The sequence below is a fragment of the Suricata suricatta genome, chromosome 3, assembly GCF_006229205.1.
Source record: "Suricata suricatta isolate VVHF042 chromosome 3, meerkat_22Aug2017_6uvM2_HiC, whole genome shotgun sequence".
NCBI classification, from domain to species: Eukaryota; Metazoa; Chordata; class Mammalia; order Carnivora; family Herpestidae; genus Suricata; species Suricata suricatta.
Genome location: NC_043702.1, coordinates 175,723,839 through 175,748,319, shown reverse-complemented (window position 1 = coordinate 175,748,319; position 24,481 = coordinate 175,723,839). Strand labels below are relative to the sequence as shown.

At 46.3% G+C, this 24,481-nt stretch overlaps 1 pseudogene; it reads right to left on the bottom strand.

Annotated features, from left to right (window-relative positions):
- Nucleotides 1-13,239: 13,239 nt before the first annotated feature.
- Nucleotides 13,240-16,134, bottom strand: LOC115287235 (annotated as a pseudogene).
- Nucleotides 16,135-24,481: the final 8,347 nt, after the last annotated feature.

The following is a 24,481-nucleotide window of genomic DNA, read 5'->3' as shown; positions in this document are numbered from 1 at the left end:
AAAAGACACCATTAATAAAACATATAATCCATAGAATAGGAGAAAATATTTGTTACACATATAACTGGCAAAGGTATAGTATCCAAAATATAGGAAGAATTCAGATAAATTAACATGAAAAGACAACAATGCAAAAGAAAATGTCTAAAGGGTAAGAACAAGCAGTTGACAGAAGAAGAATGATGGAAAAGCAAGTGTTGAGTAATCACTGAGATGCAGGGTCAGGAAGAACACTAACCTGACAATTAGGACTTTGAGCAACAGAAACTCATAAGCTGCTGGTGGGAATATAAATTCATATAATCTCTGTGGGGGGGGGGAATTCAGCAATACCACATATAGTCAGAAATACATGTTCCCTGTTGATATTTATGGGATTGCTCTTTGTAACAGCAAAAAAAGAAAACGGTCTACCTGGTAAGAGATAGGAATAAATAAATAAATTTCACGGAATTCACAAGGTGAAATAATACACCTGTGTTTAAAAAATTAGTAACGTAGCACAATGCATATCAACATGACTCTCACAAAGATAATGCTAAACATAGATAAATCAAGTTTCAGAAGTATAAAACTTGAAACAAACGAAACTAAATACACAAAGGGGACAATACACATCAACTTCAGGATGTCAATTTTTCTGAGTGTAGGGGAGGGCATTGGGAGTCAAGAGGATTCAATTTTATTTGTAATGGTTTATACAGTTATTTTAATTGTGGTAAAACACATATGAAATTTGCCATTTTTAAGGGTACGATTCAGTGATAGGAAGTGCATATATAATGTTGTGCAACCATTACCATCATTCATCCCCAAAACTCTTTTCAGCTTGCAAACTGAAACCCTGCCCACTAAACACTCACTGCTCCCTCCAACCCCCAGGCCCCGGTGTCTGCCCCGTCTACCTTCTGTCTCTATGAGACTGACAACTCTAGGGACCTCATATAAGTGGAATCACACAATGTCTGTCTTTTTGTGACTGGCTTATGTCACTTAACATGACATCCTGAGGGGCACCCAGGTGACTCAGTTGGTTAAGCGTCCAGCTTCAGCTCAGGTCATGATCTCACTGTTCGTGGGTTCAAGCCCTGCGTCGGGTTCTGTGCTGACAGCTAGCTCAGAGCCTGGAGGCTGCTTCGGATTCTGTATCTCCCTCTCTCTCTCTGATCCTCCCCTGCTCTCAATATCTCTCTCTGTCTCTCAAAAAATAAATTAAAAACATTTTTTTTTAATTTATAATAATTTTAAAAAAACATAACATCCTGAATGTCCTGTGACATTCATCAGTGCCGTAGCACGGATGACAAGATTCTTCATTCTTAAGGCTGAATAATATTCCATTGTATGTGTGTATCACATTTTGTTTGTTCATTCTTCTGTTCATGAACACTTGAGTTGCTTCCACTTGTTGTCCTTTGCAAAGAATGCTGCTTTGAACATAGATGTATGAATATCTCTTTGAGACTCTGCTTTTAATTATTTTCAATATCTGCCCAGAAACGGTTTGCTAGATCATATGATAATTCTATGTTTAATTTGTTGAGGAACCACCACACTAGTTTCCACAGCACCTGCACCATTTTATGTTCCCACCAACAGTGCACAAGAGTTCCAATTTCTCCTCTTCCTCACCAACATTTTATTTCTTCAGGTTATACATTATATACAATTATATATTGCAACCCTAAAGGTGAAATGTCATTTTTTATTGGCATTTCCATAAAAATAAGTGACATGGAACATCTTTTTTTTATGTTTTTTATTTATTTTTTTAGAGACAGAGACAGCACGAGCAGGGGATGGTCAGAGAGAGAGGGAGATACAGAATCCGAAGCAGGATCCAGGCTCTGAGCTAGCTGTCAGCACAGAGCCTGATGCGGGGCTCGAACCCACGAACTGTGGGATCATGACCTGAGCCGAATCCAGACGCTTAACAGACTGAGCCACCCAGGTGCCCCATGGAACATCTTTTTATGTGCTTCTTGACCATTTGTATATTTTCCTTGGAGAAATGTCTATTCTAGTCCTTTGCCCATTTAAAAAAAATTTTTTTTAACATTTATTCATTTTTGAGGGGGGAGCACAGAGAGAGAGAGAGACACAGAATCTGAAGCAGACTTCAGGCTCTGAGCCCGATGCAGGGCTCAAACCCATGAACCACAAGATCATGACCTGAGCCAAAGTCAGACACTTCACCGACTGAGCCACCCAGGTGTCCTCTTTGCCCATTTTTTATTTTTTTTTCAATTTTAGATATTTTTTATAATAGTTTATTGTCAAATTGGTTTCCATATAACACCCAGTGCTTCTCCCCACAAGTGCCCCCCACCATGACCATCACCCCCTCCCTCCCCCTCCCCTTTCAGTCCATGGTTCATCTTCAATATTCAGTAGTCTCCCTTGATCTGTGTCCCTCACTCTCCCCCACTCTCTTTCCCCCTTCCTCACCCCATGGTCCCCTGCCAGGTCACTCCTGTTAGACCTATGAATGCAAACATATGGTATCTATCCTTCTCTGCCTGACTTATTTCGCTTAGCATGGCACCCTCAAGGTCCATCCACTTTCCTACAAATGGCCATATGTCGTTCTTTCTCATTGCCGTCTAGTACTCCATTGTATAGTTTTTTAATCAGATTGTTTGCTTTTTGTTACTGCTGAGTCGTAGAAGTTCTTTTGTATTCTGGATATTAACCCCTTAAGAGATGTGATTTGCAAATGTTGTTTTCTCCCATTTCATGGTTTACCTTTTCACTCTCTTGATTGTGTCCTTTGATGCACAGAAGTTTTATTTTGATGGAGTCCAACTTATCTATTTTTTCTTTTGTTGCCTGAGCTTTGAGTGTCATATCCAAGAAATCATTGCCTATCCAATGTCACAAAACTTTCCCCCTATGTTGTCTTATAAGAGTTTTAAAGTTTTAGCTCTTACATTTAGGTCTTTGATGATGGTTACATCTTAAGCTGGTGAGTAATTGGCCATTCATTGTATAATTTTTTATATTGTTCCAGCATGGTATGTGAACAGGTGTAGGTCCTCTTCTGCTCCACCTGCATTTCTAAGACCATATGAGATGAGGTCTGGTCAAGCTTTTCTTGCCATGGTCTCTGTTCTGCTACCTAGGAATCTCCTTCTGTATATCTTATTAAAGCTGTAGCCATCTTCTCTGTCTCTTAGATAAGAGCAAATAACAAACAAAAATCATCTCAAGAATGGGGGTCCTTGCGGGGGACCAGCCCACGCACCAGAGTCTAAGGGTCCCTGAGTAGGGGGTTGGTGTCGGCGCAATATCTATAAGAAAGGAGACAGACAAAGTGAATGGTGGCAAGATTGCACTTTACTGTGATGCTTAGGATCTTTATATACCATAGGTTATTACATCATTTTTCTAATGATTACATTGTTTGTAACTTCCAGAAAAAAATTATTATTTCCATGGTAGCGAAAACAGAAAATCAAAACAGAAACGAGGTACACTACAGAAGATCAAAAAACATAATTCATCACTCAAAATACATCAGCAGGGGGTTGTTTTATGTATATAGTAACATTATTAACCGAAGCTTATGACAAGGCTATTTTTTCTTAAAGGTGAACATGATGATTTACCGGTAAAGTGCCCCTGACCAGGAAGGGAGTTTCAATCTGAAAATTTGCCCACTCACTGAAACTAATTAAAGGTCATAGAAAACTAACTCCAGTCTCTAATCCATCATGATCAAGAGGTCATGCGCACATTCTCTAAAACAAAGGAAAGCAGGACCCAACAAGCCATATGACACTGTACGCTCAGTCTCCCAGGAGAGCGACTCAATCCCGATCCTCAACTGAGGGACCTCACTTGCACCAGGGTCACACTTTCCAGACAAGCTGGAGATCTGCGCGTTCCTCTTGGTGACTTACAGCGGGATCTCAACAGGTCTTTTGGCAGAATGGGCTCCTACAGGTCTTGGGGCGCCTGGGTGGCTCAGTCGGTTAAGCGTCCAGCTTCAGATCAGGTCATGATCTCATGGTTCGTGGGTTCAAGCCCCGGGTCGGGCTGTGTGCTGACAGCTCAGAGCCTGGAACCTGCTTCGGATTCTGTGTCTCCCTCTCTCTCTGATCCTCCCCTGCTCGTGCTGTCTCTCTCTGCCTCTCAAAAACAAATAAAAGACAGAAAAAAAATTTTTTTAAAGAATAGGGGTCTTTGCCCCATCCAAGTGCTAACCACCCAGAATACCAACAACACTGAGGTGGAAGCCCTCCTAGGAGTAAAAGAGACAACCAGACATGTGTATGGTAGACTGACATTCCCCTCCAGCACCCTCCTCTCTTGAGTCTTCTGTACTACTCCTGGCCCTAGAGTCACCAGGAAAGAATAAATTCAGACAGAGTTGGGCCTCCTCATGCAACAGCTTGAATATAGTATGGAAATTATAAGAAAGTTCTCAAAAGCTCACACACCCTGGAGGGAAGCCCTCCTGTGTCAGTGTCTTTACTGTATTCAAATCACATGTCCTGGGGCACCAGGGTGGGTCAGTCAGCAGAGCATCTGGCTCTTGATTTCAACTCAGATTATGACCCCAGGATCGATCTCTCTCTCTCTCTCTCTCTCTCTCTCTCTCTCTCCAGCTTGTGCTCTTGCACGCGCTCTCTCTCTCTCAAATAAAAAATAAAAAATAAATCACATATCCCAAATGCCAGGCTTACAGTGCAAGGTCTTTGTGTGATGGAAAGGCATGGGAGATTCTGTCCCCATGCTGAAGAAACAACGCAGCTGAGGAGGCCGGGATGTGGACTCCCATGGTAAATAGCACCAGCCTTGGGAGCCAAACAAACACAAGCTTGACTTCTGGTTCTTTTGCCTCCTAGCTATGTGGCCAAGTTACTTCTCTGAGTCTGGCGTCCTCACCTGTAAAATGAGGTTAATAAAATGGATTTCACACCAGGTGCCTGTCCGGCTCAGTCAGTGGACTACGTGACTCTTGATCTAAGGGCTGTGGATTTAAGCCCTACCTTGGGTATAGAGATTGCTTAACAATGAAATGTTTTTTTAAATAAAAAATAAAATGGACTTTGCAGAGTTATTAAAGATTAAATAAGACAACATTTACCAAGTAGTTAGCATGAAAAATGGGGGGGGGGCCCTCGGAAGCTCAGTCAGTTAAGCATCTGACCTCAGCTCAGATCACTATCTCATGGTTTGTGGGTTTGAGCACCACCTCGAGCTCTGTGCTGGAGACCGGAGCCTGCTTCAGATTCTGTGTCTCCCTCTCTCTCTCTGTCCCTTCCCCTCTCATGCTCTGTCCATCTCTCTTTCTCAAAAATGAATCAACATTTTTAAAAAAAGTGGTTAGCATGGTGCCTGGCACAGAGAGAGTCCTCCTTGAGGGGTCTGCTGTGTGCTGGAGCTGGAGGTGATAGTAGCAACAATGGTGGAATGGTGTGATACCATGAGACCTTCATTCAATTCCATCCGCATTTAACCAGGAGAGAGAGAGAGAGAGAGAGAGAGAGAATATTAAAGTAGTCCTACAGACTTGATCCAGGTGTGAAATAGGATCCATTTGGCTCACATGCTGGGTCATCTCCGGCACTGAGGATGACATTAGTGATAAAAAAAAAAAAATGTCTGTCATACAACATGGCACCTCAGCCCAAACCAAGCGCCTCATCTGGGCCTTATCTGAGGACACAGCCACCCTTCCCAACAACTGAAGAGCGTGGCGGTGTTAGCCGTGTTGAGACACGGTATGCAGCCTTCAGTGGCGCAGCACCCCAGGGGGTTTTCAAAGATACAAATAGGCAATGCTTATCCTTCTGTTTACTTTGTGCCAGGCACTCTTCTAAGGGCTTTACGCATGGACTCATGAGATCCTCACAACAAATTTAAGAGGTAGGAAACACTCCCACTTCACAGATGTGGAAACTTGCCAGAGTCCAGCTCCAGCAGGTCCAGGGGTCCCTGAAGGATGGACGGTGGCAGCGAAGGGAGCGAGAGAGCCTCGAGTTTCCTTCTGATCACCAGGCAGCCATCTCTGCTCTGACTGTTTTGGTGTCTTTGTTTATAGGTCAAGCAATAACATGACATCAGAAAAAAGAGTTTTTTACAGTGGCTAACTCTTTGTGACAAGATGCTGTGATCAGCGGAAGTGGACAGAAACAGGTTTTACAGAAGTATTTTTGTAGAACCACCCCCTTCACTCTTCATGCCAGTCCCCCAGAACAAGAAAGTAACAAACTTACCTTATTTTGCATGGGTTGCTTTCTTGCCAATATTTAAGACTTTGGGGCCTTCTGTGCATTGGCCTCACCTGGGTTTCTATTTTCTTATCCATCCTCATAACTGAAGTCAGTACAAGGGAGGGTATTTGTAGAATGTGGACCTTGGGAAGGGACTATGTTCTGTCTTTGTTTTCTATTTCTTATCTCCAAATTAGGCTCCTTTTCTCCAGGTCAGACTTAAATGCAACTCTTGTGTTTTTAACCCCTTTATAGTCTATGTTTTGAATCTACAGGGGCCTTTTGGAAGAGTCTTTTGACGAACATCTACAGTGCTTTGATCTACAATCTCCTTTGTAGGGGTAGGAATATGTTTTTTCTCATGAGGTATCTGTGTGGGGAACATCAGTCTGACTTGGAACACGGTGAGGCCTAGTCAATAACAGCAGTCCGTTCCCAATATGAGCCAGTAGTGGAAGGAGATACCGGTTTCGCTTCGTGGCAGGAGCTGTGCAAACGTCTGCCATGTCCTCATTGTGACTGTGTCGTCCAGCGAGGCCAATGCAGCTCCCAGCAGAAACTGAGGCACAGTGGGCTTAGGTAACTTTCCCAGGATCACACAGGTAGTAAATGGCAGAGGCTGGATTTGAATTTAGGTGGTCTAGCCCTAGAGTCCATGCCCTTAATTGCTGGACTCTTCTATTTTAAATATGCTTATTTTTCTGTCTCATGCTAGCCATTTTGTAAGCCATGACTCTACAGTATCAGAGGCAGGCGTGGGAGGCAGAATATAAATCATAATCAGAGAGTTCAAGAGTATGAAGGGGACATTCAACCACTGAAGTGAAACCACAAGACCTGAAGACTCTAAGATCAAATCTTGAAATGCACTGAAGTTCTACCTTGATCCTAAAAGTCGGGTTGTCCTTTTCCTTCTAGGCCCAGAGGTGAGGGGAAGATGCAGGCCCCTTCAACAGCATTGCTGAAAGAGGAGCTGACACGCCCTCCCCCCACCTTTGCCTCCCCCCTAACCCCGTGAACACTCCTGCTGAGTCTCAGGTGGGAGGAGAAGCCAGCGAACCCTGAGCCTTTCTGGGCCACTTGCAGGAACTCTGGAGAAAGGCAGGTTCCTTCCCCCTGGGGGAAATGCCCTCCTTCCTAGAGATTAACGCTTTACATGTGTCCTGTGGACTTCACAGACTACAAAACCATCTCTGCCCCAGTTAGTTAGAGAAGAGTCAGGGTGGCAGCTCCCTCTGGGTCTTAGCCAGACCCTCGGTCTAATGTTAATCCCTCTCACTGGCTGAGATGTGACCCATCCTGTTGTGGCTTTTTACAGCTGCTGCTGCTGCTGCTGCTGCTGCTGCTGCTGTCAACCCTGCACCTAACAAAAATTAGCAAATATGCAGGTGGCGGTCAATGGCTAAAATCTTTAAACTGACAACTCAGCAAGAAAATAGGAGGTGCACCTTGGTGGCCCAGCCTGTAAGCATCCCAACTCTTGACTTCAGCTGGGGTCATGATCTTGAGTTCTGTCCCCTCCCCCACCCCCAGCATGGACAGTGTGCTGGTTTACAGATGTGAAACAGAGGCTGGAGGAATAAGTGGCTTGCCCAAGGCCATCCTGCTGGTGAGCGACAGAACCACGTCCTAGCTCAGAGCTCCTGAATCCTAACCCAGGCACTCATGCTTTCCCTGGGGGCATGAGGTACTTCCCACACCCGAGAGAAACAACACCTATGCAATTTGCTGCCCACTTAGTTGGCAAGCCAAGGAGTTTGCTGACACACAAGATGAGAAGCGCCCTCACTTCTCTAGGGGCGCCCAGTCCCAGAGTCTGGAGGTTGGACTCGGGAGGAAAGCCCATGCTCACCCCCAGCATGTTTAGAGAGCTGTGTCCCAGTTACCTCCCATCCACGCAACTCTGTGCTCAGTCGCACTGGGACAGCATTCGGGGGCAGAGTGACATAAGATCCCCTCTCACACTTGCTGGCCCCACAAGGCAATTCCCAAGATGGCAAAGGTGGCAAAATGGGCCATTTTGCTGCCTAAACTCTCACCCTAACCTTCCCGGTCTGTTCTTTGGACCCCTCCCATGCCTTTCCCCTGCCAAGCAGACCTGATTCCACCCTCCCATCTACAGGCCCTGAAAGTCCCCCAAGTGAGGGCCCCTGACGTCCAGGGGCCTATTGGAGCACCAGGTCCCACTGCCCCTCACAAAGACGGAGACCGCCCCCCCCCCCCAGGGCAGGGCAGTGTCTTCTCCATCAGATGGGCAGCTGCCATCTGCCGTGTCCACCGCTGTTCTGCTGCTCAGGACAAGACATTCAGCTCTGGAAATCCAAGAAAGAAACGAACGGGCTCTGCTCTCAGTTCTTCATTCCCAACTGTGCCCCAGGGATGTCCCCATAGAGAAGGGGAGTATATTGCCAAAGATACAATTCAAGCCTCTGCCCCTTGGGCTCAGAGTGAGTCCTTGTGGTTGAAACTGGCAGGAAGAAACACAAAGATTTATGAAAATCCCAACATGAAGCGGGGGGGCACCCCTCACACAATGCACAGCCGCTGTTATACACTGGACCTGTGTGCTGCGTTGAGCTCCCTGCCTCCTCCTCCCACAAGCCAGAGGACTTGGTCTTCTGGCTTCTCCGCAACAGCTCTCTTGCCCCTTCCCCCTCTGCAACACCCACCAGAGCTTCTGGCCAGTGGTATGAAAGAGAAACCTTCCAAAGAATTTTCAATAAAGATATTTTGCCTTTGTAAGAAAAAAAAATTGCAGAAGAAAATGATGTGGGAAATGAAGGCAAAAGAAAATTTTAATTTCCTTGCTATGGACACCCCACTTGAAACGCAATGACCGTCCTCTGGGAATCCAGCTGCCTTGATGATGAATGACACTTTGCTCGGGGAAAAAGACAATCTTAGCTTAACATCCCAACCTCCAGGATCCTGTAAGGCTACTTTAACATACAAAAATTCTTTTGGGGACACCTGGGTGGCTCGGCTGGTTGGGCGTGGGACTCTCAGTTTCAGCTCAGGTCATGATCTCACAGTTCATGGGTTCTAGCCCCACATTGGGCTTCACGCTGACAGCACAGAGCCTGCTTGGAATTTTCTCTCTTTCCTACCCACTGCTCCCCATCAAAATAAATAAACTTTTAAAAAATTTCCTTTGGAAACTTTATCTCGACCCCACCAATATATGTTAGCAATTATACTCCACACATATGACCCCCCAATGTACATCTGAAGGGTCTCAAGACTGAGCTTTACTAAACAGTAATCAATAACATTTTTGTAACAACAGCTGGCCCTTCAAGGTCCTAGAAACCTTGCTTCCAAAATTCCTTAGAGATTTACACTGTCCCTAACACCCTCCCAACCTGAAGGCATATAATGAGTCACTCTTCACTACCCCAGTTCACCTCTTTCTGCTCGCAGGCCTTGTCCCCATGTTTTAATGAAATCCCCTCTTTGCACGAATGACATCTCAAGAATTCTTTCTTGGCCATTGACTCCGAACCCCAACATTTCCACATCACTATACCATGAGTCACATGCAAAGTTCAACCTTTTCCTCAATTTCTGCCCAAATAAAAACACAAGAAATGAAACACATATGAAGAACATCATGAACATAAATGATGTTGCTACATATTTGGAAGGGAAAATCTCAGGGGACGGTTTTATCAGTCAATAAAGAAAAGCCAACAGACTTGACTGAGATTAGAGAAAACTCAGAACTCACTGGAAGAGAGAAGAGGGAATTCCTCATCAAAACCAGATATTACTGGGAGGGTGTGGAAGTGGAGAAAAAGTCAACGTCCCCCCCCCCCACAGAATCCAGTAAGACAGAGCTTCTTAACTTCTGGTGAACAGAGCCCTGTGGCAGGCAGCCCAAGAAGACCGTGCAAACCTCAGACACAGGATGGGCACCTCCCTAGCTCCCCTCTCCTTGTGCCCACCAACTGCCACCAAACCATTCGCCCCCTCTCTCTGAGAGCCCCCAGGACCCACCAGCTCCCTCCTCCACCTGCCCATTCTCCTGCTGAAGTAACACTGGTGCCCCCTCCTGGCCTGTCTGGGCCGTGGCCCCGGGCCGCACAGCTGGCTCCCCTGGTCCTGACTGCCCTTCTGAGTTGAGAGGGCTGATGTCCCCTCCCTTCACACATACCCTAGCTCCCAAGTACTGCTCCCAGGAGGCCAAGGACACATCATTACCTTCATGGCATTACACTGTAGAGTAGGAAAGGGGTTGATGTTAGGCTTGCTCTGACCCATCCAGAAGGAAGCCCTATCCCTACCATTAGACCAGCAACCAGGAGGCAGCCGTCTCAGAGCAGGACGTGGGCCTCCCCTATTAGACTGGGAACTTCCTAGGGGACGTTCTGTGGTTAAGGCCACAGACCCTCCCTTTGCTGGGTTCCTCCGTCGCTGAGGGAAAGCTAATGGGGCAGAGTGTTTGCAGCCAACCCTCCAGCAACAGGTGAGGGTGATAAACTCCCAGTTGATGAGGACAGACTGCTCCCAGGGACAGGCTGGGGTCACACCTGCTCTGAACTTCACTGAGACAAAGAGGATCCACTCCCAGGGTGTGTTGAATTTTACCCAGAGATTAATCCCAGTATTAAAGTGTGGAACACAGAAGCTCCTCTGGACTGCTGTTGTGGCTTCCCCACCTGCCCGCCGTGAGAGCAGGCAAGGCCTTCACCCTTCCCAGGGCCCAGGGCCTTTACTGCCCCAGGGGCCCATGCCTGCTGACTGCCCTCATTGCATCCCCTTATTGTTTTGTTTTAGTTGAAGTCTCTAATTGCCTTGGGTTTGGGTATTTTGTTTCTTGTTAAGAAAAGAAACCTATGTTTTTTACATTATATCACTAATATCTTCTAGCTTCTAATTCCATAATAGGAAATTTTCCCACTAAAGTCATTTTTCTGGAAATCCACTTATTGAATTTTTTTGAAGAAGCAGTTCTCTCCTGGCTCCTGCATTTTCTCTGCATTTTCTTCCTTAACTGTGGGTTATTCTGAGTGTTATTTTATCCCTTCTCTTTTGTGCTGCCAGTACTCTTCACGTGCTGGTGATTTTATTTTCTTATGAATGAAAGACTAAATTAGTTATCCTAGGTAGCTCTTCTAGCTGAGACTTTCTTTCCTGTGTGCACATGCATCTCTTTTCCCTGTGGGAAGGTTGCTCAGAAGTACTATTTGGGCGGCATGAGAACAAGATGCACCTGAGCAAACTGACTGGGAGCCAGCTGCTCGATGACACGACGAGAAAGGCTTTATTCTGGGATGCCAAGAAAGAAGTTCCAGAGCGCTTGTTCATTTTCTTTAGACAAGAGGTGGGCCTGGGGCACCTCCTGTCCCACAGGCAGGAAATGGAGCAGGGAGACAGGTTTGGCTGGCCTCGCCGGTCTGCAGACAGACTTTCAGCATTGCCAGCCCCCTTCTCATTCCATCCCTGGAGCAATTCATCCGAACTCTCTGGAGTTCCAAAGTGGACATCAGGTCCCCTGGCTCCAGTCACATTTCCAGGCATCACATTCTGTCTGGGGGTTCCTCCGCTCTGTTTCACGTACCACCACCCTGCTTCCAATTGTCCATCTTCTGTAAATGCTCAAGTCTCTTGCTCACTATCTGGTCCACCTTGTATCATCTTTGCTGCTCTGGATTTCTATTCCCTTTTCAATGGGATCTCTGGAGAAAGACACAAGCACAAGCCCCCAACCCATGATTTGGAACCAAATATACATTATGATTCATTTACTGTATTTCCTTCCAGGCTCTTTTCTGGATATAAGTTTCCAATTTATGCTCACATCATTTTAATTTCACAGGAGACTAATAATTTTTCCAAAAAGACACAAATAACTTCAGAAAATGCCCCCCCTCTTAGAAATTTACAGTACACCTCGGCTTAATGTATCAGCCAATATTCAGAAATGTAATCAACAGAAACTGCATCAAACTGATTTCAGTGGGAAAAGGTTTTATTTAAATGATATTAGCTCACAGATTAATTAGAAGATTAGAGAGTGAGGACTTAAGAAATAGGCAAGAAGAAACAAAAGTTATACAAAGAGAAACAGCCAAAATCATGCCACTGAAGCAGTCTGGTAAGGACCTTGCAGGGTCCCCTGAGAACCAGGAAGCACCACCCCTGCTTCTTGGGGAAACTGCCCCAGATCCAGACTCCCAGACAGACCATCTGCTCGGTGCAGCTGCCAAGGAAGAAAGAAAGGAAGTGATTGGAATTTCAGCTTCTTCAAGAGGAGATGGATTCTGCTTCATGAGATGAAATGTCCCCCGACATATGGGATGGGAGTCTAAGGGCTGGGCAGCCAAAATGAAAAAATATCCACAACCTGTATCCAATAGGCTCTTGAGAAGACCTGCAAAAGTAAATCCTGTCTCATATGGTTTCACTAGGTTTTCAAAACTTATTTTAAGGATGCCTGGGTGGCTCAGTTGGTTAAGCATCTGACTCTTGATATTGGCTCAGGTCATGATTTCACAGTTCATGAGATAGAGCCCTGTGTTAGGCTCTTGGGATTCCCTCTCTCCCTCTCTCTCTCTCTGCTCCTCCCCTGTTTGCACTCTCTCTAAAAATAAATAAAGTTTTTTAAAAAGCTTATTTTGCTATAGAGCCCTTTTTCTGATTCACTCTCTATTTTTCCAGCAGGTGCTTTAAAGATTTAAAAAAAAATTTTACAAATATTTTGCTAGTCTTGAAAATCAAGAATAAAACTATATCATTTCATTCTCCTCATGTAAAATAAGGAAATTAATACATTTTTACTCTTTCCCAACCAAATAGATTGGGTAAATAACCATTTATTGACACTTGTTGATGCATTTGTAACTTAAATTCCAACTGTATTTACATTGCATTTTTTAAATAATTACTTAAGCTTGCAGTATATTTTATTATTCTATTTTGATAATTTAGACCTAACTGCATAATTTAAGTGGTTTCACTGGTTTACTATCAAGAATTCTAAATCACTACTTTTTCTCAATTTTGATTCATATTTTGGTCAGGGGCAATACTTCTTCAAGTAATGTACTGCAAAAAGAAAAAATAATCAGTACGTTTACGTCAAAAAGAGAATATAATTGGAACACTCAGATATTTGCATATCTGAGAATATCTCCAATACCTTCATCAACGACTATAAACTTAATTATAAAATTCTGAATCACAAACTTCTTTTCCCCCACAAAACTGAACCTTTTGCTTACTTGTCTTCCAATTCTTGTGAGTAAATTCTAAAAAATATGAGATACATGAATCGTTCCCTTATAGATAACCTTTGTTCCTTTCCTTTGATGACATAATACTTTAACCAGAGCAGTCTAGGCATATCTCTATTTTTATAAATTTTGCCTGGATTGCAGGCAAGTCCTCTGTCTACACATTCTTGTTTTGTTTTTTGTTTTGGGGGTTTTTGTGTTTTATTTAACCAAAAAGGTTGGGTTTTATCTATATAACTTCTTATGCAGGAGATTTTATACACTTGTTAGGCTAAAAATCAAAACTGCTTTTCCCACAAAACAGACAAATTATCACATTCTTTGTTCTTTCATGATATAATAATGATGTGGGAAACAAAGCCAAAAGAAAATATTTAATTTCCTCGCTAGTTACAGCCCATTGACAAGTCCTAGAGACAGGCAGAGTGAACTTCCTCTAGGAATTCAGCTGCCTCAATGATGACACTTTGCTCAGGGCAAAACGAAACCTTAGCTTACCATTATCCCAACACCCCTCCCCCCACCCCCCAACCCTACACACACACCCAGAATCCTTAAGTCTACTTTAATATATAAAAACTCCTTTGGAAACTTCCTTTACCTCTACCCATCAAAATACATGTTGGCAATCATCCTCCAAGCATATGGCCCCTAATATACGCTGAAGGGTCTCATGACTGACTAAACAGTAATAAACAATCTTTTCCTAACCTTCAAGGTCCTGGGAACCTTGCTTCCAAAAATCCGTAGAGCCTTATGCTGTCCCTAACCCTCTCCCAATCTGAAGGTATACAATCTGTCACAATCCCACTGCAGCTCTTGCTGCCCACGGGTCCCGTCCTCATGCTTTAAAAAAGCCACCTTTTTGCACTGAAGATGTCTCAAAAATTCTTTCTTACCCATCAGCTCCAAACCCCAACACCTCAAACCACATCAGTGACACCATATTTGGAAATTTAAAAGGCAATTTAAAGCCAATTATTAGCATTTACAAATCAATAAATGATTAAGTTTATGAAAAAAAATCGTATTACAAGCAAATGTACAAAACATCAGTGAATGTGAATTTAGTATAAATCTCACTGGGAAGATTAAACACCCCTTTTCAATAGGTTTACTTTATACCCACACTTATATTTTCCTGTTACTCTCTTTATTTTATGAGGTACTTCATTTAGTCACTCAAAAGGAATTTATTTTCTTAATATCAACCCGGCCCCACTTTTGAACTTTCCAACCTGCACAATCCATCCACTTGACAAAATATTGGGAGCTGATTTCTTCTTTTTGAATTTCCTGTCTTTGTGTCCTTTCCTTTTTTTTTTTTTTTTTTAGTTTATTTATTTATTTTGAGAGAGAGCATGAGTAGCTTAGGAGCAGAGAGAGACAGAGAGAGGGAGAGAGAATCCCAAGCAGGCTCCACACTGTCAGCACAGAGCCCAGCATTGGGGCTGGATATCATAAACCAAGATCATGAACTAAGCCAAAATCAAGACTGGATCCTTAACCGACTGAGCTACCCAAGCAAACCTCCTCTTCTTTTTCTTAAAAATGTCCATGTCCTGGGTCCTTCTCTTTTTCTTCTTCCTTTGCTGTCTTTTTTCTTCCATCTGCTCCTAGAAGAACTTGTAATTCATGTAACCATTATTGGGAGGCTCAGCGCCCAGCAGTATGGCACGTCGCTGTTCCAGAACTTTCCTTTTGCATAAGCCTTGGTCCCAAACTGACGAACTTCCAAGCGAGCCTTCTCCAAGCTACATTCCTGTACATGCACATCTTCCTCAAGGGTACTAGTTTCGATCTGTGTGTTCTCGCCTTGATCTGGCTTCTCCTTTCGTTTTCTATTTCTGCTGTGAAATTCTACCACCTCTTCGCTCCCTGTCCTTCAGGGCTGTGGGAGACACTGCAGCGCCAGGCACTTCGGGTCCTGGACCGGCAGGAGCGCACTGCGGGCTCCTCTGAGCTCCCGGAAGAAGCTGCGAGCCCTCTTCTTTTGGCGTCTTACCGGAGACCCAGGCAGGGAAGCTGGCTCTGTCGCCAAGGCCACTGCTCCCCTACATCTCCTCCCGCTTTCTCTTTTCTTCCTGATCCGATTCTGTTCTCTCTTCCTCTTCCATCTCCCCCAAGTCGTAGAGCTTCTGGAGCAGGGCGACCGGAAGTGACCGAGAACAGGGACCCTGCCCCCTGCTCCTGAGGCGCAGCGGCGTCCGCGCCGCACCACCTTCCAGGCCCCGCCGGGATTCCAGCCTCGCCGCGCCCCCACTTCCGGTTCCGGCGCAGCGCTGGTCCCTCCGGCTTCGTCCCGGGGCCTGTGGAGTCGTGGCCGAGGGTGCTGTAGCCCGAGGCGAGGTGGGGCCGCCCGCGCGGCGTCTACACGTCCCTGTATCTTTTTCAGCTGGGGAAGCTTTTCTTTCTTTGTGTTGGAAGTAAGTCCTGGGCGGCCTTCACTCGGGCCTCTTCCTCCAGGGCAGGTCCTGACCGCAGGGACGGAGGTGGAGTCCGGTGAGGGGTCAGGCCCGCTCCCAGCAAGTTCTTGCGCTGTTAGCCTTCCCTAGCTCCCTTCCTCCCGTGCAAAAAGAGGGCAATACTGTCGCAAGGATTAAATGTGTTGTTTATAAACAGATTAGCGTAATGACCGGTACTGGAAAGTGGGAAGTTGCAGGTACCTGGGCTTTCATCTTCCTGCTCAAAATCAAGTGGAGAAAAAAAAAGAGCAAGAAAATAACTTTTTTATGATTACAGCTTCAGATTCACTTCATCTTAATCTGTGCTAGATACTGAATCCACAGTACTTGGAATAATAAATAAATAAATAAATAAATAATTTTTAATTTTCCCTGTAAAAAATGATATGAAAGTGTTGTGACCTTGTTATATGACCCAATAATTTTTTTGTAATTTTAATAATTTTATCCTCCAATTTATTAGTGTTCAGTGAAGATATTTGGGAGTGGTATTTTTTTTAGTTAGTTTATTTATTTTGAGAAACAGAGAGAAAGGCCGGGCAGAGGGGCAGAGAGGAAGCGAGGGAAAAAGAGAGAATCTCAAGCTCTCAGTGCAGAGCCCTACTAGGGCCTCGAATTTACCAAACATGAGCTCATGACCTGAGCAGAAATCAAGATTTGGTCACTTAACCCACTGAGCCACCCAAGCACCTGAAGATACTTGAGTATTAATGGTATTTATTATGCTTAATGATATAAAAATCCAATCCAGGTGGTAGGTGTACAGCTCTAGAGAAAGTTTGAGATGATTGTTGTTTATTTGTTGTTTTTCATGTCCCCATACACCTACTCAGCTGTGCTGATGGCCCAGGCCTCCCTGGGTGACATCCTACAACCCTAATAGACTCAGCAGCTACTATTCCTGTTACAACCCTAATGCCTGGGAACACTTCCAGGATCCTCTTTCTTCTCTCTTACACCTTCTTCCTACCCTATGCCTCTTTAGTAGGTGCATTCTCTTACGAGATATTGAGAGACTGGGGAGAACAGGGAGTCCTTTAGGGTCCTGGCTGCCTCAGATAGAAAGACAGGATCACGAGCACACATAGAAATAAAGTAAACTCTGAATGAAAGAGACTTGTCTGGTTGATGATAATCCTGAGTAACAAGAAGCCTCCCTCCTTGCCCACTGAGGGGAGGGGAGAGGGCTTCTCCTTCTAAGCACCACAACCCATCTTCATGCCGCGGCCCCCACCAGCCGGCCAAGGAGGCCATTGCAGGGTGGGGCTTTCACATGAGGTGGGTGGGATCGGAGGCTAAACCAAGTCTCCAGGCCCCATGTCACCCTCCTGCTGGACCATGGGGTGCTGGCCCTGCTCGGCTCTGAGAGGGGCCATCTCAGGGCTGGAGCTTATTCTGTGAGGTCAGTTCTCTCTGCAACTGCACCCCTATCGTCCCATGTGGGCTCCCCAGCGGGGGGAGGGAGTGCTGCTTAGAGAAGGATTATACATGCTTCCACGTCTTGATTACCTTGCATCTCTACCCCAGCTTTTTAAAATGCAAGCACCAGGGACACCTGTGTGGGTCAGTTGGCTAAGCAACCAATTCTTAATTTAGGCTCAAGTCAAATTCTCAACCCCACCTGACTGAGTGTGTCAGAAACTCAGGCAGTGGGCTCTGTGATCTGTGTCTTCACAAACGCTTCAGGTGATTCTGCAACATGCCTGAATTGGGTCACCACTGCTCAGATACCAGGTGTCTTCCCACATCGTCACAGGCTGAAAAAGCTCCTAAGAGAAGACGGAATGGCAGAGCGCTTCCGGATTGACCCGGTCCTTGTGTTTGGTGTCTGTGGTCTGTGGGGCTGGTTAGTATGGAGACAGCGTCTTTCTCCCCACCACTGGGAGCCATCCCCTGAGAATGGGGCTGTGCCAGGGGCTGCAGGCCAGATGCCGTTCCCACCAGAAACCTTCCTTTCCTTCTTGTGGCAGCTTTGAGGGATGAGTAATGTGTTCTTACTGTTCAGCTGAAGAAACTAACTCTCAAGGAGATTAACTGTATCTTCAGGGTCTACGTCCCTCCCTCCTATCATGGCATCCCAGCCCGCAGCCAGCACCAGCCCTGAGCCACAGACACACCAAGGCACCTCCCTGACTTCCTGTCTCCTCACCGGTAGAGTAGGGTTCACCTGTCCTGCCCAGCCCACCTCCCTCACAGAGTCACTTATGAAGCCAAACAGCTGAAGAAAACATTCATACGAGAATAATCTCATAGTTCTCCCCAGCTGTAGGGTCAGGGGGGAAGGAGACAGTGACCCAAGAGTGTGGGGAGAGGGGAGAGGAGTCACTGAGGATGTGTATTATGATAGAATGTGAATACAGGGCCTGCTTCCTGCGGGGATGTCTTAGTCAGAACTCTGGGCTGGAAAGAACAAAACTCTCCAAACAGTACTTTCAGCAAAAAAAAAAAAGACCTCACATCACTGGAGAACACAGGAAAATTCCAAGACTCAAATAATGCCACCTGTTTTCTAGATGGATGGATGGATCTCTCCACGCCTTACCTCTTTTTTGGAAGAACTCATTCTCTCTAACCTTAGGAGGACGCCCTCCATGAGGAAGCAGATGGCCCCTGGCTTTCAGGCTTTCATTATCCACATGTGTTGGTCCCTAACATCCTTCCCCCAAGAAGAAATCCTGTTCGGCCCAGTTTAGTTCACATGACCACCCTTAGCAGTCTTTCGGACCAGAGTGACCTATCCACAAGAGCTGAAGTTGAGGCTTGGAGAAAAGAGCATTCTGACACTTCACTTATGCGGTTTATAGTTATAGAAAAGACCCAGAGAATTCCACTCCACACAACATTCCAAAGGATGTCAGTTTGGAGGATGTCCTCCGAATGGTTTTTCCAATTCTCCCTCATGTCTCAAACCTGTCACACTGAAACTCTAGTACAGTTACCTGACATGGTTTCAAAACCTGCCTTTAGGGGCGCTGAGTGGCTCACAGTTCGTGGGTTCGAGCCCCACATCGGGCTCTGTGCTGACAGCTCAGAGCCTGGAGCTGCTTCGGATTCTGTGTCTCCCTCTCTCTCTGACCCTCCCCTGCTCACGCTGTGTCTCTCTCTCTCAAAAATAAATAAAATATTAAAACAAATTTAAATTTTAAAAACCCTGCCTTTAGAAAACCACATCACCTGGAGCTGAGCCTCCAGTGTCCAGATACAATTTCTTCTCAACTATGAGCCCCATCTTGCTGCATCACTCACCTACAGGGAGCCACACTGCAGTGGAGTCAGGATGGCCAGTCGGCCACCATCTATCCGGTACCTCCTCCTGTTACAGGGCCGGGAGAGACGGAGCACAGCAGGTTGGCAGGGCCATCCGCACCAGGAAGGACTGCAGTCACATGCCTGCCCATGCTGGGGCAAATAAGAGGGAGGCGGTAATTGGGAGCATCACCAGAATGGGGTGGAGACAGGGAAGGAAAGTTCCCCCAAGCGGTGAGGAAGAGACAATGGTCAGACCTATGTGGATGGAAATGAATGCAGCAGTGACACCAGGGCCTCCATGGCCCTTCGCAGGGCCCTCCGGACTTCCTGTGTCCTTTCCCTCCAGTCATCTGGTCCAGTTAGACTTGCCAGCTTTGTGCAGCTGGCTTCCTTCACCTGCTCCGTGAAGTGAGTTTCCATTTCCAAGGCCTGGGTGGAGGGGAGGGTGGAAACTCTTGCAAGAAAACAGAAAGAACGCGAGTCAGTTGCCAGGCCAAGCCCCAGGTCCCTGTGCAGGTCAGCCAGAGAGAAGGGGCTGACCCCGTGGGGAGGAATGGAGGGGAGAACTGGGGCTAGAGCTCAGGGGGCACGGGACCCCCTTCCCTGCCTGCCAGGACCACTCTCCAGAGGCCGGGGGCCATGGCGGAGTTGGTCTCTCTCTGTCTCTCTCTCTCTCTGTCTCTGTCTCTGTCTCTGTCTCTGTCTCTCTCTCTCTCTCTCTCTCTCTCTCTCTCTCTCGTGTACACACATGTAAAAGCCAACAGCGCTGATGGGCCCCTCAGACTGAGCGTGCAACCTCAAGGATGGCTGGGAGCACAATCAGCAGGGACTTGTCTCTGGCTTTCTCCTCCAACAGCCACCCACCCAGGGACAGACACTGGCTTCCCCTACACTGAATCTCACCGTGAATCCCACCTCCCACCCATCCTGCTCCTGATGCTTCCAGCCAAACCACGAAGCCCAAGCTTCTGACCACCCCCTGGGACAGCTGCCCCGCCTCTGAAAACCAAGAAACCAGGGTTCCTTCCAAGTTCCCCCGGAGGCAGCCCTGGTTTACCTCACCCCCGCATGGTAGGCTCCACAATGATCCTTATTTTAGAGATGAGACAATTATCAAAGACAATGAGAGGGCCAGGGTTCGAGTCCAGATCTGTCTCGTGGATCCCCAGCTGGGCGCCCTCGGCTGGTCTCCACCGCACAGCCTCATCCCCCCTGGAGGCAGGCCTGTCATTCAGTGTGTTAAACCCAGCCATTTGCGTGTTCATCCCACAACCTAAACTAACAGGGTGCTAAGAGAGAGCTAGTCCGTGGGCTTCCTCTGTTCTGTTACCCCAAAGCTGAGCACAAAGGGTGTTACGTTTCTACACATTCTGAAGAGAAGCTCTTGACCACCTTCTCGGGAGGAGGTGAACCAAACACAAAGTTGGGTGACTTGATCCATCCCTCACCTCAAAGTTAGGAAAGGCTCAGAGAGAGGAGTAAACTGGGGTGTTGGGGGGAGGATGGGCAGTTCTTACCCTCTATCCTCACACCTGTGAGAACCACTGAGAGCATGGGCTGTGTCCCGTGGAACTGGGGCATGCAGGAAATGACTCCTGACTCGCAGTAAATTCTTCAGGAGGAAGGCTGCCTGCCCCATGCAGATGGGGAGAGGGGTGTGCACAGCAAGCTCCCCCCACTGGCCATGCGGCTGTTCAGGTCCTGCAGCCACATGTGGACCCCACGCAGGCTGGCCCAGGTGAGGAGTCTGTGTGGAAACTTCTGCTGGAAGTCAGGGGCAGCGCTGATGGGGTGGGGAGTCGCCAGTGATCCACAGAAGAGGCAAGGGGGGCGCAAAGCCCCACCACCCAACCAGGGCTCCGAGGCCAGCCTGTAAACACACTGGGAAGGGAGAACTGGGCCCCCTGAGCGCTGGGGTGGGGCAGGGCCCTGACTGCAGTTCTTCCCATCTGAAGATTGAAACCTGGATGACTAGAAAGTCTGTGAGACCGGCAGGATTTCATTCCGGGGTAGGGAAGAAAGGTGGCCAAAAGGGGGTTATCGGAGAACATGTTTATGTCCATTTGCACTCCACAAAGTCAGTGCACTCAGAAAGCTGGTTAGGATTAGCAAGAGCCTGCTTTAGGCCGAGCACGGTGCTGGGCACAAGGGACACGTCCCCCAGGGTTCCTCCCCCACCAGGCCCTCAGCAGCAAGAATGGGTCCTGACTGTATTCCTAAAATGATGACTGACGGGTTGAGGGTCCTACATAACCCCTCCCACAGGGACTGGCCCAGCCCTTTAGCCTGCAACACTCCACAACATGGAAGTGTGTTCATCCCTTCAACAAAGACTTGTGGAACACCTACTAAGTGGTGGCCTTGTATTTACTAAACACGGATGACATGGTCCCTTACTCCATCCAAGTAGCTCACGGTGGATGTCAGGAGACAAGAGGGAGAGGGGGAGGGGCAGACTTACACTGCCATGTGAGAAGGACCAGGATAAGGGGGTGGGAGCTCTCACAAAAGAGGTGACATCTGAACCTGGGGGGCCTTGCAGGAAACAGAAGGAATTCCATGAGCAAACCGTGGACTGGAAGACCAGGGCAAGCGTGTGGCAAGTGAGCAGTCTCAGTTCTCCCAGCAGAGCGAGTCCTTGAAGGGCACCAACCCCATCACAGGGGCTCCATTCTCATGACCTCATCCAAACCTGATCACCTTCCAAAGGCCCCCACCTCTAAATACCATCACCCTGGGGATTAGGGCTTCAATATATGAATTGGGGGCAGGGGCAGGATAAGATTTTAAGATATGGAATGAGCTGTAATTGGCAGAAAGACAAATGTAACAGCAATGTGGCGGATGAACCAGGGTCAAGAAGTCTAATTCAACTTCTTCCTTACACTGTGAGGCTGCCTGTCACTAGGGCTGTGTGGCATGGCCCTAAAGAGAAGTGGAAGGGTCTGGCTTCTGCTCCAGCCAGCCAGCGTCCAAACATCTGGCCATCAGATTGTCCCACACAAACCCAGGGCAATACTGTCACCTCCGACCTCTCTGGCCACTCCCATAGGCAGGCTGAGTGGTCAGTGGATGGTCAGCAGGGGGAGCCACAGGACCAGCGATGGGACAGTCAGAAGGCTGATCCGAGTCTACTCCACGTGGGAGAAAGGGATCCAAGTTCCAGGCCCGGTGCAGCCTGATCCCTTGGGCTCCATCATTCCCAACCCTGTATTCTGACCTCAGGTGGGAGCACCAAAAGGAGGGGCATTTTTCCCTAAAACCAGGGGCAAAGAATGGTGAAACACACAGGCACACGTTGTTTTAAAGGCTTTTCTCAGTTTCTTGGAGAAGTTCTACTTACCAAACTCAATAATTTCCCCATCAGTTTTGGATCATACATTTGTGTGTTCAGAAACCAATGCCATGACTCTGATCTGTGAAGGACACACTTCTGAAAACATTTAATAAGCCAGAGCTGGGCTTGAGCCACAGAACTGACTTTTTCTGGTAATGATTCACACTCTTGAGACTAACTCCCAGGTAAACACTGTGTTTATGGATATATTTACCCCCACATAATCTGTAACTGTTTGGAGGAAAGAGCAGCCAGAAAAGATCTAAATGTCTAAAATTGAGGGACATCACCAGGAAAGAGCTGTGTGTCATCATGAATATGTTAACTGTACATTTATAGGAAGATTTGGTGAGAAAACAGAAATGCTTTTTTTTTTTTTTTAGAGGGATTGCATTAAGGAATTTTGACCCATTTCTGGAGTTGGTTTCCCCAGGGCAGATTGAACAGGGAGCATTGTAAGAGTCACCTTAAGATGGCGACCAAGCGGCCATTTTGTGTGGGTTGGAGAAAAACACCATGCACCGACGACCCCCACCCCTCACCTGCAGACCAGGAATGTCCTGCGTCAGTTTGAAAACAGCCAATCATGAAGCTCCAGCTTCCCATCACCCTGACAGAGGAGGCAACCTATCCCATCCCACTACGTCCCTGAAATGCCCTTATTTGATAATCTGCCCTCCCAAGATCAAACCCGGAACCCCCTCACCCATAAAAACCCCCACCCTTCCCAAACCGAGTGCAACTTCCCTGACTCCCCACTCTCAGGTCACGGAACCTCGCCTGGGAATTGCAGATCCCAATAAAGGCTTTCTTGGCTCCATAACTTGGTCTCTTTCTTTCCTCTCCTCTCTGCCTCCATCCATTAAATCTTACAAGCATCGTCTTCCCTCCCCTGAGAGACTGAGAGCCACAGAGAGGCGTCTTGCTTGGTCAGGAATGTGATTGCTTTTTTAAAAGGTAAGCAATTACAATGCCTGTTTTCCATATTTCAGTATTCTGGTATATTGTGTAATTTTTTATATTTTTTTAATATTTGTTTTTGAGAGAGACAGACAGACTGTGAGCGGGGGAGGGGCAGAGAGAGAGGAAGACACAGAGTCTGAAGCAGCTCCAGGCTCCCAGCTGTCTGCACAGATCCCAACTTGGGGCTCAGACTCACGAACCGTGAGATCATGACCTGAGCTGAAGCCAGACGTTTAACCGACTGTGCCCCTTGGGTAATTTTTAGGTACTACCAGAATATTAGCATTTTTTGTTGGTATAGCAATATTACTTCACTACCTTTTTTAAATCTGAAATTTTAATCATCTATATGTTGAGATGTACCTAAGAATTCTAGGTGATATCAAAATTTCAAATCAAAGACTTTCTCTTTGGGGAAATATCTTTCTATACCTTCATAATCTGCAAATAAATAAATAAATAAATAAATAAATAAAAGGAAAAAAACAAGAAAGAAAATACCAATCAACAAAGCAAAGCCCCTACCTCAAGACGTATTCTTATCTCTGAGCAAGTGATGGATGGACATTTCATCACCAAAATTGATACTAGTTTCTCCACGTTGTAACCTCTATCCATAAATGAAATAATTAAGGAAAATGAAGCAAACCGATCGTGTTTAGTACAGAAACTATATACAATTAGCAATAAAGACTGCATGGCCTCAAAAAAATTCAAAAGCATCTCATTTATCAAGTAAGAAATGGATGTATTTGAAGATGGTGTCAGCCACCCCCACATTGATCTGAGTGTAAAATCAGTGTTTTCAGCAGCTGGAAAACTGTCCAAAAAAACCTACATTCATAGCTCTAGGACAGCACCATTGATGAAGATGGCATTTTCTTTAAAATACCATTTTACCTTCATTTTCAAAGTTAAATTTTCTTTATTTTTGTATAACATTTAATTTACTTTTTGCCTGATATTTTATTAATGTTAACAATTTATTTAGATTAGATAATAATGCATGTT